This window comes from Drosophila willistoni, assembly GCF_018902025.1.
Source record: "Drosophila willistoni isolate 14030-0811.24 chromosome 2R unlocalized genomic scaffold, UCI_dwil_1.1 Seg167, whole genome shotgun sequence".
NCBI lineage: Eukaryota > Metazoa > Arthropoda > Insecta > Diptera > Drosophilidae > Drosophila > Drosophila willistoni.
The window spans coordinates 10362976-10379901 of record NW_025814050.1 but is presented as its reverse complement, the minus strand read 5'-3'; the positions used below and the strand labels follow the sequence as shown (position 1 = coordinate 10379901).

General features: G+C 30.7%; 1 protein-coding gene across 2 annotated transcripts in view; it reads right to left on the bottom strand.

Moving 5' to 3' along the window:
* Positions 1 to 16926, bottom strand: part of LOC6641848 — a 124206-nt gene that overhangs the window by 91691 nt on the left and 15589 nt on the right. For both annotated transcript variants that reach the window (XM_023176028.2, XM_023176029.2), the window contains exon 2: positions 14770 to 14799. The gene's annotated coding sequence lies outside the window, so the exon portion shown is untranslated. The remainder of the gene's footprint in view (positions 1 to 14769; positions 14800 to 16926) is intronic.

The following is a 16926-nucleotide window of genomic DNA, read 5'->3' as shown; positions in this document are numbered from 1 at the left end:
TATCACTTTAAAGTAGCTTTAAACCCAGTCTACATGGAATTAATACAAAATGTACAATGTACAAGAAACAAAAGTACTTAGTTAGTTTCAAAGGATTATTGTTATCAACAAATGAAATAATTCTGAAATAACTATCAACTATCATTATAAATTATTATTTATGCAGATGGAGAATAAAAAGGCCATATTGTTGATGAGTTGAATTCAAATACAAACAGATGTTTCATCACAGAAGACTTCCGCTTAAGAGAAATTAAATACTTCCGGAACCTATATTAGAGATGGAATTACTTAACTTTGTTTTTAAATTTTAATTGAAGTACTACAACTAACGACTAGGACATTCGTAATCAAGTACGAAGACTGATATTCTCTTCACATCTCCTGGAAGAAATAAACTTATCAAAAGTAGTTTTAAGCTATCTATGAAAAACCAGTTGCTTCTCTTTTTGCATTCCATTCAAATTTGTTTGCTATAATGAAATTGATTGTGGTAAATAATGAAATTTATTTTTACTATATCAAATTCCACATCAAATTCATTCTGTACCTTATCGAGAAATCGAAAGTATTGCTTTTGCCATAGATGTGTGACTCTTGACGTGAATTGGATGAATGATTCTACTACAACTACTATCAGATCAGTGGGCACTCCTACAACAACTATAACTAGTATTTCCTCTACACCCTCACACACACACACGCACACACACCTATGTGTGTATGTGCCCACATATTTTGTATATTGTTTTGTTTGATGCCCCACCCCCGTTGAATCTACCTCGTCTCCCCTTTGCCCTGTTTCTACTGCCGGCGCATTTGAATTTCATTTTTAGATTTCAATTTATTTTCGGCGTAGTTTATGCCAATTTGGTTTTTTGGGTGCGATTTCTTTTAATATTATGTATGCCATATATTGTTGTTGTCCGCATATGTATGTACATATATATATGTATATATTTTCAGTGTGTGTGCGTGTGTGTTACTTCAAATGAATTTGATTTGATACTCAGTTTTGCAGCGCTGATGTTGGGTCCCGTGTTTTTTATTTTGTTGTTGTTGTATAATAGCTAAGCAACAATAACAAACAAGAAGTAAGGAAGGCAAACCAAATCAAATCAAACAAACAACAAAAAGTACAAAAATAAAATAAATAATAATAATAAGACTGCAAGAGCTTGCGAATTTTTGAGCCGTACTGTACATGTGATTATGGATTCTCTTGCTCTGTCTAGCATTTGCCGTCACTCACTAACTCACACGCTCTGGCTCTGTGTCATGTGTCTTGTTATTTAGTCATTGTCAAAATACTATAGAGATTTCCACGTCTCTCTCTTTCTCTCTCTCTTCCCCCCACTACGTGTGTGTGTGTCTTTAAAAGCATATTAACTAATTGACGTCTGTGTTTATCTATCCATACGCAAATGTGTTTCACTCCTCATTACTGTTGAGGGCGATGCGACCCTTTCTTCCGTTTTTCCCCCCCTTCTTCCACCATATTGCTCTCTTTTTTCTTTCGCTGTGACCCACAAATGGTGTGATTGACATTTCGGACATGTTGAAAAGTTGCGGCTGGTTTGCGAATAAAATATGAAGAAGAAAAAAACAACACAAAAACCAAGCGACTAAAAAAACAAATGTCTCAACTCATTCTAAAAAGGTTCATTCATACAATTGCTTCCCAATCTTCGTGTTAGAGATGAACAAATTCTACAATATACAGTCAGAAAAAAAAGTTTTTTAACTAAAGTTGATGAAATAGTGGCTAAAACAAAAGTAATGAAAAGGAATGTGCTAAGATATTATTTATTGAATATTTGGCAACATAAAAGTCTTGAGGTTAATCCATTATAACATACAAAATTAAGAAAAAAAGGCAAACTTCCGAAAATAAACAAGAAAATCTAACTCAAAAACTTGGCTTAATACTTTTTAATATTTAGTTGGCCCTTCTTTTGCAGCAATTGCAAGTAGACGATGATGCATACTCCGTACTAATGGTTTGGTGTCATTTTCGACAATTTTGACCCATTCGGAATCCAAACCTGACTTAAGGGTAACTTTGGATCGTCTTATGTAACAAATTTCAGACATGCTCAATAGGATTGAGGTCTGGTGATTGTGGGGAAGTGTGCAATAGCTTTTATTGCTGACTGTATTTCATCATTATTTTGAAAGAAGTCTTAGAATTCTGCAAGGAATCTTAGATCTGATTTTTAAGCTTTCTATTATTCCAAACTCCAGGTTCCATCAACCATTTAGCTATGATAAACATATATGTATCTACTTATATGTTGTGAAGAAATTCCGAAAGCTGCTAGTTTAAATTGAATTTGAAATGTTATTTGGTAGTGTTAGGCTACACATAATTAAGCTATAAGAGCATATGATTTATTAGTGTTGTAAGACACTAGGATGGCTAGTGTAGAAAAGCGATCACTTGATATCGAGCAAAATTCGCTATTAGCTTTAAGTTAATTTAATATGTAATATTTCTTAGCAAATAATTGGTACCTGGGGCGCTTGGAGAAGGTCCAGAGTTATTATAAGCGAAGGGGTTTACGGCGGTGTGGGTTAAGTCCACAAGTAGGTACGTCTAACTAGATTGATTTCGCATTCAAATTTGCGTTTAAAGTTTTACAAAAATCAAAATTTAAATGAGAGAAGTCGGCAATTTATTTATTACACTTTGATTTGAATCGAAACAGGACTTAATTTAAACGCTTATCTTTTTCTTCTTGGTGTACTTCTGTAAACATTTGTTAGCTCACTTCAAAACCTACAAAAAGGAGAAACTCAATCAGAGTTTTTTCTAGGGATTAATTCAAAAAATAATTAGAAATTAACCGTAAAGTCCAAGCATAGTTTACCCCAACAGAGCACTGGCCTTATAATTATTATTTAGGGTTTTCATAATCTTAATTTAAAATTTCTACATTTGAGCATTTTGTAAGTACCTAAAGACCTTAGTGTATTCTCCCAAGTTGAAATCAGCAATGACCTTCCAGCAGGCTCGACAGATTGCCTACCAAGCATAATTATGTCCATGTAAATAATCGTTTCATGAAATTCGACTGCTGGAAAACAAATTGGAACAATTTCATCTCTTGGGGTTACTGGCGTTCAGTCCAAATTGCCATTTAGTTCGTGCATCTATCTGTATAGTCATTTTTTTTTTTTTTTTGTGCCCAAACTATAATTATCTTAATTAAAATCTAAAGTCAAAGTTTTGACAAAGTCAAGTCAAGTTGAATCGCAGTCCAAGTCCAAGCATAATGTGATTAGCTCATCTGTTTTCTGAGGAATTAAGTAATCAGCGTTGTTTAAATGACCACCAGGTTAGCCGGTTGGATGGTTGAATGGTTGGTTGCTTCATTTGTTAGTTGGTTCTAAAAAGGGAAAATTTTACACAGACCAAGAGCCCCAAAGAGACTAAAACAAATCTCAGCTCTTAGTTAAGACTAGCTAGACCACCCCCCGCTCAATCTTATGGCCTGCACATTGCTCTATAGAAATTTGAATACAAATATAAATGTTTGTATGTATATATATATATATATATATATATATACATATACGATATATTTTGGCTGAAATAATGTTGATGTCATAGGTTCAGTTTGTTGGGCGTAAAAAATGTTTATGGTAGGCATTCAGTTTGAAACTTTGTGTGTGAGCTAATGCAAGCATTCAAATACAAAAAACAACAAAACATACACAAAAGGCCAGAGAGGAATGCGAATGCCCATTATAAATGCCAAATATTTGTTTTGTCAACGCAATTTTCAGTTGTTATTTCTTCTTTTCGGAGTGCTTGTGGTTTATTTTATATATATGTATGTATATTTTTTTTTTTGCTTTGCTAAAGAAGTAGTAAAGGAAAAGTCATGCTGGCGAGCAAATGTATAAATTTTCAAACAAATGAATCATTTTTGTATACAATGATGACTAAGCTAAACTACATTTAATTAATTATGGAACAATAAAACGTTTTTCAAGTTTAAAATCATCTTTAAATTAAATTTAAGGAAATAGTGTATTCTAGCATAAATTTGAATTCATGTTTTAACAAAATAGTTTTGAAATAAAACTTGTTAATACAAAAGAACTACCGGCAACTACTGTCAGTGTGACCGACTTTTAATTGGGGTGAATTCACACCTTTACTCCAAACTGGTCACACTGTTAATTGAAGTGAAGACTTCTTTAGGCAAGAGAGAAAATGAGATAAAGATAATATTCATGATTCTCATTGTGTTTTGTCTTACTCCTGTTTACAAAGGGATAACGAGAAACGGAGTCAGACAGAGGGAGAGAATGAGACTAACAATAAGAGACTAAGTGTCTAACAAAGTTTTGAAAGTTTATAATTTTTGAAGTTATTCAATTAACTAAGTTTAAAAAACATTACTTTCAAACATGTAAGATCAAAAGTCGATTAAATTTGTATTTATTTACTTTTTTTTTAATTTAAAGTCATGCTTCTCCTTTTTTTTATATAAAGAATTCTTTTGTCTTAGTTCTTAATGGCTTGAGAATTTGAGGTACTCAAAAAATGATTTAACTACTATTTAAATACCAGTCCAACAAAAAAATTAAAAAGACCTTCAACACATTTGCGCAGAACTTCAAAAAGAAATTAAAATTATAGCAAAACTCGCAGCGTACAACAACAAAAACAAACCGCGATGCTGAAGAAGAACAAAAAAACAGAAAAAAGGGGCATATGGAAACCAGTTTTTTACTGGGGAAACAGCAAAAAAAAAAACAAAGTCGAGAAAAAATTGGTATGATATTGGTACGTAAGCAGTAATTGAAGTTAACGTAATTATAAACGTACCACAACAACAACAGCAACAGCAAAATATATGGCCAAGAAGGAAGAGTGATGGCAAGGATGTGGATCCTTCTTCGCTGGCCACGCTTAATTTCCCAATTAACATGGGAAAACTTCAAAAGAAACTCAAGGAAAATGAAAAAAATAAAGTAAATAAAAATAAAAATTGTAGGACAAACTCATTTACGCTTCACAGCGAATTCAGCAATAAATGTAAGTCGAAAAACGTGCGCTTTATTTTCCACTTGTATTATTTAATTCCTTACACAAGTGACTGACTGACTGACTGAATGAGTGAGTGAGTGAGAATGAGAGACAGAAAATATTATTATAAAGACAACGTTCAAGGTTCTGAGGACATTGACAACGCAAAGGTCAAACATGATGAGAAGAAACAACAAGTTTTTTTATAGCCATATGCAATCGTATCTGAATTTTATTTATATTTTTATAGATATTCATGTAAAATATAAAAAAAAACAGAACAAAAATGACCAACTGCCATCATCTCTCTGAGCTCTGAGCAAAGTAACCATCAAAAAGTAAAAGTTGTAAAACTGAACATCGACTTTATGACTAAATATGTTAATTTTTTTTTTTGAAAAGGCATTACAGAAATTGCCAAAAAGACTTCCCCAAAGTATTTTCACAACAAAGTAATTGTGAGTGATTTATTTCACAAGTTCATCTAACAGACAAACTTATAAGAAATGAGTAATATTAACAACAATTCTCACAATTTTTGTTTACCTTCACCTGCAACCTTAAAACAACATTCAAGTTACTAAATATTTACTAGTAAATGAATCTTAATCTTATGGAAATTAAATGTTTATTTGCAGTCAAATTCCTTTCATGGTCTTTAATTAATGTGTAGCTTAATCTCAAAATGTCCCAAATACGTCACTATAAGAAAAAAGGATTATTAACCTTTTTATCCATTTCCTTAACAATTCCAATATCCCATTAATAAAACAATTTTACCAAGAAGCTATTTATTACCATCTTTTCTAAATAATTAACAACAGAAATGTAAATTTATAAAAATCGATGTATGATTAAATCCGTCTAGACAAATAGAGTCCAAAATAAACTAAATTAGGGCCTAACTATATTTAATTAAAAAATTGGGTGTAATTTGCAATAATATTTCGATTTAGATTAAAAACAAATAAATAAACTTCAAAAAAATTTATATAAATTCTTCTTGAAATACATTTTTACAAAGTCTGAGCTGTAAAAAACGAAAATTTAATTTACAAAATATTAAGAAAATATTTTAAAAAGCTAAGCCAAGTTAATTTACGATATATAATTAATAACTTGACTAAATTTAATAGTTATTCAAAACAACTAAGTTGCTTCAGATTAAATTTGCAATTGTATTTCGATTCAGATTATAAATACATAGATAACTTTCGAAAATTCTTCATAAAAATACATTTTTACAAAGTCTGAGATGTGAAAAATCGAACTGTATTTTCAAAACTTCTAAGAAAATAAAGTAAGCTAAATTAAGTTGAGAAATTGAATTAATAATTTGACTAAATTTAAAAGTTATCCAAAACAATTAAGTTGCTTTTGTTTGAAATTGGTTTATTTTAAAACAAGTTTTCGAAATTTTGGAAAAATAAAAAAAAGTTGTTTTTAAAGTTATATTTAATCAATTGAAACTCACCTTTAACTAAATTCGTATACCATTTGTGTCTAAGAGCCATGAAAAAAAGTGAAATTTATTTTTATATATTCCGTGACGTGCATTTGGCAAAGCATTTCATTAACATCATCAGCGGCCAAAAAAAAAGTGAGTGAGTGAGAGAGAGGCAACAAATTCTCTCATTTTATATACAATTTCTCTAAGTCTCACTATCTCTTTAGACTTGTTTGTGTGTGTGTGTGTTTCTCTCGCTTGGTGTTATCAGTTTTTGCCTTTTTTCAAAACAAAGTCCATTTTTATTGTTGGTCATTTTTCATGTGTCGTGTGGTTTGCATTTGACGGAGACTCTACTGTACAGTAGAGACATTATTTAAAATGCTATTATCTAATCGTTGACTGGAGGTCTTCTCTCTTCCCTCTCTTTAATGTGTGTGTGTGTGTGAGTGGGTGAGAGAGAGAGAGAGAACTGCGATAAGCCTAAGCGCTGAGTATAAATTATATTAAATTATGAGCAGGCCGATTTAGCTAAGGGGCACCCAAATATATATATATATCTATGTGCACATATAAGTATATAAGAAATAAAACTATAAAGTAATTTAATTTTTTTTTGTTTTTTTCTCGTTAAGAACGTTAAAAAATAAGAAAAAAACTGGTTTAACCTGTCCCAAAAAAGAGCAACAAATAAACTAATTAAATCGAAGCAAAATATAAGTCGCAAAAAAAGAAAAAAAAATGAGATTCTCTTTTTGTAATCTAAGAGAATTCACTTGGAATCAAACTTGAAATAGAATTTTTTATATATATGAAAAATCTAAAAAATTCTAAAAATGTTTATCTTCCATCAAATCATCATCAAATGCAAAAAAAGAAAAGGAAAACGAAAAAAATATAAAAATAAATTTGTTGTATTTAGAGATATCAAACAAACAAACAAACAGACAGAGGCAAAGAGGCAAACAAACCATTTTGGACACGGTCGTGCGACAAAATGTATCTCTGAGAGCGTTGACGAAAGAGTTAGAACACATAAACACACATGTATATGTATCTGTATCTGTATTTGTATCTGTATCCGTATCTGTTAGTTTGTGTGTGAGGTTTGTTTAGGCATGTTTGCCTATGTATTAGCTAACTAAAAACGAAGAAACAAACCAAACGAATTATAAAAAAAACGAATTGAGCGACTCATGCTAGTTATGTAATCGACAGGGGTCTCAACTTTATCTGTGTGTGTGTGAGTTAGGTGTGTGTGTGAGCATTTCTAGAATAGAATTATATTTAGTTGCATTGGAGGGCTTTGAAATTACTTATCAATGGTCTTGCAAAAACGAAACAAAAACCGGACAAAACCGAAGAAAACCCACACAATTGATAAAGATATAGATATACACACACATACACATGTAGGTAGATATGTTTTTATAGGCTGAGCCAATTTGCAATTGGCTAATGGAAATAACGAACAATGTCTAATTACTTGGGTGACACATCGACAAAGACTTTCACAATGTTTGGTAAATAAAAATCGCAATAATCTTTTAATTAAATATGTCAGTTAACTCCAAGACAATTTAGTAAATAAAAAAAAACTAAAGACATTAGCCTCGTAAATCAAAAATTGTATATAAACAATAATTGTTCGATGACTATTTTTCTTTTTCAAATTTTTGGATCTTTTAAATACTTTAGGGGGCTTTTTTTCACTTTCAGAGCCCTAGATCCGATTAAATTGCAATCTAGCTCAATCCTAGTAATTACGTTTTTCTTGTATATCGAAAAATATGAAAATTATAAAAACTATTATGTTTAAGAGAAAAAATAACAAAAAAAAAAAATATTTACATTTTAAATGGTAAAAAAAAATAATAAAAAAAAACATATGTCCATGGTCGGCTTCTATTTAACAAAAACAATTAAACATTCTCAAAATATCTGGTTCGATTGCGACCTTTTTGAATTTAAGGTCAAAGCACGAATTTAAGCCCGCTCAAAATAAATAAATAAGAAAACAATTTAACTTTAAAATAATGCAGAAAACTTTCTGTAGGATAACTAATTTTAGCAAGTAATTACCAGTCAAAATTTATCAAAAAATATTTGTAACAATGAAAAAAATTGAGGAAATAAACAAATATTAACATAAATATCTGCATATAATGCAATCTATTTATATGTTAAATTTATAATAAAGTCGTATCTGAGCAAAAATAGGGCATATATAAAAAAAAATGTCATTCAATGGTATTCAATAATTTTCCAGATGTGCAAATGTTTATATTATTGGGGGATCTCTCTGATGTCCATTTTTCTGAATTACTCATATCCCTGAACTATAAAACTCACTCATATACAGTCAACCATAAATTTCCTTTGTAAAAAATAAATTTACAACCATTAAATGCCATAAAAACACATTTTATATTATGGCAGCTTGTTTTGGAAAAGCACTCAATACACTCGACATAGAGTCTTCGATAAAAGAACTTTACAACCTTTTAGATATAAGAATATTGTTAATTTTTACACTTTCATAGAGAGATATGAATCGTTTATGTAGCCAACAACACTTTATCAGTTCTGTGGATTACTCATCAATAATGTGATCAATAAAAAAAGAACACAGAAAATATTGAATCACAATTTCTTACATTTACACCTAGAAATTCATTCATAAACTTTTAACTTTAACAAAATGAACTGATAAATACTCAAATTTGAATAGAACTTTAGTAATAAAAAAAAATTAATGAATTTTAGAATTCCCAACTTTTTTAGGCTCTCCTTTGATCCTCACAGATAATAGTCTTAGGTTAGGCTAAACCCTTTTTTTTTTTTGTTGTTTTCTTTTACCTTTTTATATCCGTTCAAGTGTCTCCTTGATATATGTATGAATATCGAAGTTATAATCCCAAGAGAGTTGTATATGGAAAATGTGTAGTTAATTGCATATTTAATTATATAATAACATTATTTTTTGTTTAACTTGCACATTCATTTCAATAAACTTTTAAATAATTGTAAAATTTTTTCTTTATTTATTTATACTTTTGTATTATATTGATTTTCTTTTTTTTTTTTTTTGTATACAACTTTGCAAAGTGAAACCGTTGTAGTGTGTATATATATATTTTATATATATATATATGATGTAGATATATATTTTTTATATTTAAATTTTTTTAAAGTGATTTTTGTCAAGGCTAGAAAAGCTTTATTTTTTGTTTTGTTTTAGTTTATGCGATATTTCTTTAAAGAAATTTCGTATATATAGTTGTTGTTTTTTTTTTAGATTATTTTCTGTTTTTTGTTGTCAATTAAGACGAAACTGCTTAATGTAAATGGAGGGAAAAGAGAGAGAAAAAAAAAACAAAAACTATTAAATTTTTTTAAAAAATTTTAATTATATGAAGATTTAGGGCCGAAACGAATTGGAAACGAAACAAAATATAAATAAAGATACGCGGAATGCGAAACAAGCGAAACGAAACATACGAACATACGCGAGCCGACCGACAATTGGATTATGAAACGAATAGCAAAACAGCGAAGAAGAGAGCGAGAGAGCAGGAAAAGAGCATGAGAGCGCGCCGCGTAGGAGTTAAGCGAAGAGAGAAACAATGTGGCAAATGAAACACCATTTACAAAAATTCCATAAACCAAATAGAAAATTCCTTATCGCAAATGATTCTGTTGCCTTTCAAATCTACTTTGATTTTAGTTTTCACAAAATTACTATAATTAAAATTCAAATAGGTTTTGTTTTGTTTAGCACTTTTCGCCAACTTTGCGGAATCTGCGTTTTGGTATTTTTTGATGGAAACAAACGAAACTAGAACCTCTCACGCAAACACACAGATAAACACGCACACGAACACACACTCACACAGAGACACACGCGCACTTTGCTTTGCTTTTTGAAATTTTATTCTATTTTTTCTTCTTCTTTTGGGCTACGCCAACTTTATTTAACTTTTTTGCGCACTTTGTAAAAGATTTGATAATAATTTAGCCACAAATTGTTGATTTAGTTATAAATTTTGGCTTAGCCAAATGAGCTGAGTGACAGAGAGAGCGTGAACCAAAGAGAGAGGTAGAGAGAGAGAGACACGCACGCAAGACACGTCGACAGAGTGGGGCGGCCAGCAAGAGACTTTTTTTCCTATCGAGCTCTATGCGTACCCAAAAGGCAACGGCAACCTCACCAAACGAAATACAAACTCGAACTGTTTCAGCTTCAAACAAGTTTGACGGCGTCTGCCGTCCAATCAATCCAAAAGATACACCAGCTGTGTGAGATACGCTCTCTCGACGATTGCGGTTCTCTCTCGTCTTGGGAGAGCGGGCGAGCACAAGTGACGGATTGTCGTGCTTGTATCTTTACTCTAGCATCTGTTGGTAGTCCAATTAGAGCGAGACGTCTAGATATTTTCCCCAGTTACTAAACTGCCGGCATTTTTTGCGTAGCTCCACAATTAGCGTATCTCTCAGATACTCGCGGCGCTTAACGACAGCCAACAGCAGCAACGAAACGAATACGTCAAGAGAACGAAAGAAAACGAAAAGCAAAAAAAAAAGAAAAGAAAAACAGAGTTTTGTTTTTGTGTTGTGCTTTTGCAGAAATTTAATGGCGGCACAACACAACAACAAAACCAACAAGAAAACACACAGCCCACAGAATAGAAATAGAATTAGAATGACCAAAAATTGTCTTTTTTTTTATTAAAAAACGGCTCTAACGGTTAAATATAAGTTGACTTAAAAGTTCTCAACCGGTTCGGTTTCCATAAGCTGATTAGACTTAATCAATATCCAAATGTAATTAAACCATAAAAACTAAATTTAAAACAATTCCATTATTAACCCTGCAAAGATGGGAAATGCACCAATAAGAACCCCAATCCCAAATGGTCTAACTTGAATTTCCAACTGGATAGACTTTGTTAAGGAATAAAATAAACATGCATATTTTTAGTTTTAGATTCATATTAAACTTTGTGTTTGCCGATGATTAAAAACCTCCTTCCTTTCATACGATTTTTGGTTTTCTTTCCTACATAGTACGTATGTATATGTATGTACTTATACATGTTTTGACATTTTTTCGAGATCATCTCCAGGGACTACAACAGTTAGACTTTTCATTTTTATTTTTTATACCTAACGCAATTTAATACACACATTTTATTTACAATAATATATATATAATATATGCTTATATATCAACATTTTTAAAATCAAATTGTAAACTAAAATTATAAGAACTACAAATGTGCGTAATAAAACGCAATCAATCCTAGTGTCATAAAGTTTTTTGCATTAGGGATAGGAAAATGTTGATACATGATCCATAATAAAAGAGACAGACACTGAGAAAAACTGTCTAAGAAATGTTTCTGCACAGAATCTGAAGTCTAAAATTTCGGGGAGAATCCGGACCCCTTGAATCTCCCTTCTAGATCTGTTTCTGTAGGAAATTCATTTTCTAGCATTATCCAACCTTATAAGCTTTTACTTTTTTAGATTTCCAATATATTTTGATCTCCTTTGGAGATAGTCTTTAATAATTTCCTTTTTTACACATTATGCTTTGTTCTCTTAATATTTAAAAAAAAGTTGTTGCTTTATAAATTTTTAACTGTCAAGTCTAAAAGCTTAAAACTTATAATTTAAAAAAAAGTTAAGCATTTTTATTCCTTCACCATAATGTAAACTTAATTTAAACAAACATTAAACTGGGAATTCGATTTAAAATGCAACTTGTTTAGTGCATGAAGTTGGCAATGCTTCTTCTCTTTGTTTTCAACAAATTTACAGTTTTAAAAATAGTTTTTACAACCATACTAAACCTACATTTGCGGTAAATGTTCGCGGTTCAAAGCGATTTTAACAAATGCAACAAAGTTCTAAACAACTTGTCTTTTTTTTTTGTGTCAATTTATTCAATATGCAGTTGCGAGTGAATATTATTTACAACTTTTTTTTTGTTTGTCTCTCAAGTTATTACAACCAATTAAATATTTTTAATAAGTTTAGAAAATTGGTCTCTAATTGCTGAACCGGTTTATTATTATGCATTTATGACTTCAACTCACAAGAGAACTTTTATTTGAACAAAAACTACATTAATTTACGACGTTGCAACTTCTTACAAAAAAGTGGAAACAAATCAGACCATCTAAGTAATCAGTTGTTAGGTCCGTTAGGATTAAGCAGTTATTTTAAACTCCTTTAAACCTGCTCATCTAGTTTGCAAAACTTAACTTTTCAGATAATCCAAACATATGTATATTAATCGATCAGGTTAATAACTATTATCAAAATCATCTATAGCAGCTGGTATATACATATTTAAAAGCCTTTTTAAATATTATTTTAAAGTTCTGAGAATAAATAAGTATGTAGATGGAGAGTTAAGTACCAAGGATCAATTGTTCCTTCAACAATAAAAGTATATTGTACACAATCTAGAACAGGCCAAGGAAAAACACAAAAATGTGACTCTGGTAAGCTATGCCAATCATTTTTCGCTTCATTTCGTTGTAATTCTCAACTAGTTTTAGCGTTGAAGATCTAGGGTTCTTAAGCAAAGCCTATTGATAATAGAAAAAGGTGTTTCTTAAAATAGATGTACAGACTTAGCATTTTGAAATAATTTTTTTCATTAGTTTAATCTCGAGACGGCTTAAACGGAAAACTAATTTGGTTTCTTTCTTTACTTAGAATACATCTTAAAAAGCATTAGAAATGTTTAGTAGTCTCTACTGATAGAAGTTTCAATTCAATTTTTTAAATGCTTAAAGTTCTAATAGTTTAATCTAAAAATTAAAACCGCATTTTTAAGAAATTGACTAAACTTTTAACAAATTTACATAGTTAAATATTCATTTTTAATATAGTAAAATTCTTAGGTTAAGTTTATATGCAAAAATGTTCAATTCAAAATTGATTTTTATAAAAAACGGAGAAAAACCTTTAAACAAAAAAAAGACAAAAAGGTAAAAAAAAAAGTTTCACCCATCAAAACACAAACGAAAATGCAACAAAAACAAATTTGATGACGAAACACATGTTGTGTTTATAAAAATAGAGAGAGAGAGAGAGTATATGTGAATGCGGGAGAGTGAGAGCAGCTAAACAGAGAGAGAAAGAGAGTGAGAAAAAAAACGAAACGAACTTCCCTCTCAATTGTAGTTTTGTAGCTGGGGGCAAAAAGACTCTCTTGGGTCTCTCCCCTTCGCCCACCTCACTCAAGACCAACAAAAAATTAAGCACAAAAATAAACAAAAAAAAGAAGAAAAAAAATGGAAAAGCTCTTGGAACGTTGTCGTCGTCGTCGCCGTTGTCGCCTTCAATTTCAATAACAGCCAGTTGCTAGAGCTGTTCCTATACAAATACATATATGTATATACACATATATATGTATACTCACTTATATAGTAGCAGCTATTTGTCTGCTTTTTATGGCATTACTTTTTGTCTAATGCATTTCGTTTGATTCAACAAATATCAGCCAAGCATCATATCAAACAGATCACAACATTAAAGTCCATCTGATACGATTTTTCCTATCGAAATCTAGTTGGAATATGCCACATTCCTCATACATAAATCAATGTAATGGCTGTCACTTCTACAAATTTCCCTGCAAAGATAACAGCTCGTTGGGGTCTTGGCAGGTGGCAGGTGACAGGTGGATGGCAGAGCATTACCTTGTGCTTTCAAAATGTGAAAAGATGATATATGAATGTTTGTCGAATGGACAAAAAGACTCAAAAATTAAATGGCTAATTAAAAATGAGATTAATTTTCATATCTTCTACTTAAAAGATGAATAAATTTAGTATATTGGACTATCATATTTAGTATGTATCATAATAAAATAATTTTCAATATAAATTTTAATAAAGTAATTTAATTTGGGTAACTTAAATTGTTATAATGTAAAATTTATTAAAATACAGGGTATGTGTTTAATTTATTGAGATGTAAGAATATAAAGTCTATGAGATCTGGCTTTTCGGATTACTTCTGGGATGTCCCTTCCAAAAAAATTAGTCTTTGACTTTATAGTCAAGTAGAATCTTCTATAAGTACAGTAGAATTTGGTTATAACGACGCTCAAGGAACCGAAGATTTTCGTCGTTATATCCGGAAGATGTACTAACCGGAGACCCTTTTTTTATATAAGTTTGTATTGGGACATACACAAAACATCCTTGTAACAAGGATAAATATATAACGATTACAGTCGATTACATTATTAGAAACTTACCCTTAAAAATGATTTAACTTGTTATTCCATCTGCAAAACAAAGAAAATAAGGTTTTTTATTATTAACCAGAGGGCCGGGGCTAACTTCGACCGTGTCAAAGTTTGTATACCCTTGCAACTTTTATGGTAACTCTTTCCTTACCTATAGCCATCAAAATGGGAAAACGTTCAAGCTAAAAAGGTTAATGTTTGCGAAAGAACGGCGTACAATCTTAGCATAGGAAAAAACGAAGATATTGATCAAAGTCACTGTTTTCCTATGGGAGCTATATGATATAGTAACCCGATCTTTACCAAATTCGGCACAGTCATTAGCAGATATATTAAACTAACAAATGTTTAATTTGAAAGCAATCGCGTCAAAAGTAACGAAGTTATTGACAAAAGTCACTGTTTTCGAAAGATCGTTCCTATGGGAGCTATATGATATAGTCACCCGATCTTGATCAAATTTGGCACAGTCGTTTATATGTGTAATTCACTCACCAATATTAAATTTCATGACAATAGCTCAGAAAGTAACGAAGTTATTAAGAAAAGTCACTGTTCGTGACTTTGCCATTTGAATGGGAGCTATATGATATAGTGATCCGATCCGGCTGAATCCGAGATATACAACGCCTGCAGTATATACAAGCCTACATCCAAAATTTCAGCTCTGTAGCTTTAACGGTCTAGGAGGAGTTTGCGTTGATCCAGACGGACGGACAGACGGACGGACGGACGGACGGACATGGCTATTTGAACTCGTCTCGTCGTGCTGATCAAGAATATATATATTTTATATGGTCGGAAATGCTTCCTTCTATGCGTTGCACACTTCTGACCAAAAGTAATATACCCTTTTTGCAAGGGTATAAAAACTAGAATGCTGGCTTAAAATATTTTATGAAAATCCTTTTAAATAATGTTTCATATTAAACCTTTATTTTGCCAATTCAATCAGCTATATTTTATTGATTTTAAAGTTTTGAAACTTTATTTTTGGTATTATAAAAGATGTTTGTCTTAAACTTCAAGAAAAAATCATCCACTTCTAATGACGTTAGGAGAGCCAAAAATAGACCAATGTACTCGTCTATGCATAAATTATGATTTTTCACTATGATTTAAAAATCAAAAAATTATCATAATTTTTGTATTTTTCTTTTTTTGCTTAAGTATAATTTTTATAAGTGTAAGTATTATTTTTTTGCTCAAAATCAATGATTAATTAATATTTAATCAATTGAATATAAATGAAAAATAATTTTTATTTCTAAAGTTTTAAAATAAAACTCATTATGATTACAGTCCCTGGTTTTTTTTAGTACTAGTACTTAGTACTTAGTTTGTAACTCCCAATTGATTTAAGCAGGAGAAGTAACCCCTCTCAAAGTTTCAAATACCCTGCTGATATAAAAAGTCGCCGAAACTTTGTTTTTTTGGCTTTTTGTGTTGTTATATTTTAACTTAAATATCTGTAAAAGAGTGAGCTAAAAACTATTTTAATTTTGAAATTAAAAGTGATTCATTAATTTAGCTTTGAGTCACCAAAATAATATACATATTCTTTACAGATATCTTATTTTCTTTCTTATCTTAAAGAGTTAATGCAATTCTGCATGTTTGGAATAACTTGCATTCCAAGTTTGAAATCAAGGCTTCCATCTAAGATGGGTATCTAGTTTTTGCACATGTATGTGTATACACATATAATCTTAATACATACATATGTATGTGTTTGGTTTTTGTAAGTTCATAGTACATCTTCATTTTCAAACATTGCCGTTAACTCTTTGTCAACACTTAAGATTTTTGTTTAGATTTTCCAAGCCGTAATTATGCATGACAATTGTACATTTAGTTGTTGTTGTTGTTGCTGTTGTTGTTCGTTGATAATTTTATGCACATAATTGCCACCACAGAAAACAACAACAGCAACAACAAAAACTGTTGCCAAACTACCCAATGTGCCACTTTAATTGCTGACAGTTTGAAAACTTTATTTCTGTCATTTTCTTATTCGCTGCTTCTTTTCCTCTCTGTCTCTCTCGCACTCTTTCCCTTTTTGTCTATTCATTTTGAGTTCTTGTTTTTTTGGTTTTTATTTGTCTTTTTCCCTCTGTAGTTTTAATGTTACAAACAATTAGAAGCCAAATGACAGAAAAACTGCAG